The following is a 1,031-nucleotide window of genomic DNA, read 5'->3' on the forward strand; positions in this document are numbered from 1 at the left end:
AAAAAAAAAAAAAAGAACAAACAACAAAAAAAAGACGAAAATTAGGAAAATAAAATTTGTGTTTTCTTTTTTTTTTTACTTTGTGAACCCGATCCCGTGTGGTCTGTTCGGTTGTTTGGGGGTTGTTCTTCTTTTTAAGGGGGAGGGGGGGGGGGGGGATCTTTTTATTCAAGCGGAGAAGGCAAAAAAAAAAAAAAACTATTAAAGAAATTAATTAAAAAGCGCATCGCTTTTATTTATCTGTTGGTTGGGTTGTTGTTGTTGTTGCTGTTGTTTTGCAGGGGTTTCTGTTGTCAGTGGCGCTCCGTAATGAAAACAAAGGATGTTTGACTATAGGGTATATCAGCCTTAAGTACTGCTAAGCCTTACATATGATGATTTATTTATTCTAAGCATATATTAATACGCTCTTCCCAAACTGGTCCCAGACAAAACAGAGGCAGTCATTAGCGCTTTGCTTTGCTGGAAGGAATGGATGCAGCGTTGTATTTCTCCAGAGACGCTCCTGGAGTTATAAAAAAAAAAGAAAGAAAAAAAAGAAATTAAAAAAAAAAACAACCAAGCCTTTCTCTGAGGTAGTTAATGCATTAATGAGTCTAATTTCTGCACAGATGTTTCTCGGTGTTTGCAGGTTTTCTGTGTATTTTTATATTACAAAGGAGCTGGCTCCTGCGATAGCTCACAGCCTGACAAGCAAATAGATAATCAAGAAGACAAATGGCTCCTTTTGTGCGCCGCAGCTCTTGTATTAATTTTCATTTTCTTTCTCATAGAAAGTATCGAAAATACTGTTCAGGACGAAATAACATTCCGGTTCAAAGTTAAAAAGAAAGAAAAGGAAGAAAAGAGAGAAAGAAAGGGAGAAAGGGAGAGAGAGAGAAAGGAAAGAGGAAGGAAAGAGAGAGAGAGAAAGAGAGAAAGAGAGAAAGAGAGAAAGAGAGAAAGAAAGAGAGAAAGAGAAAAAGAAAGAGAGAAAGAAAGAGAGAAAGAAAGAGAGAAAGAAAGAAAGAAAGAAAGAAAGAAAGAGAGAA

The sequence above is a fragment of the Meleagris gallopavo genome, unplaced genomic scaffold (assembly GCF_000146605.3).
Source record: "Meleagris gallopavo isolate NT-WF06-2002-E0010 breed Aviagen turkey brand Nicholas breeding stock unplaced genomic scaffold, Turkey_5.1 ChrUn_random_7180001874239, whole genome shotgun sequence".
Taxonomy (NCBI): Eukaryota; Metazoa; Chordata; class Aves; order Galliformes; family Phasianidae; genus Meleagris; species Meleagris gallopavo.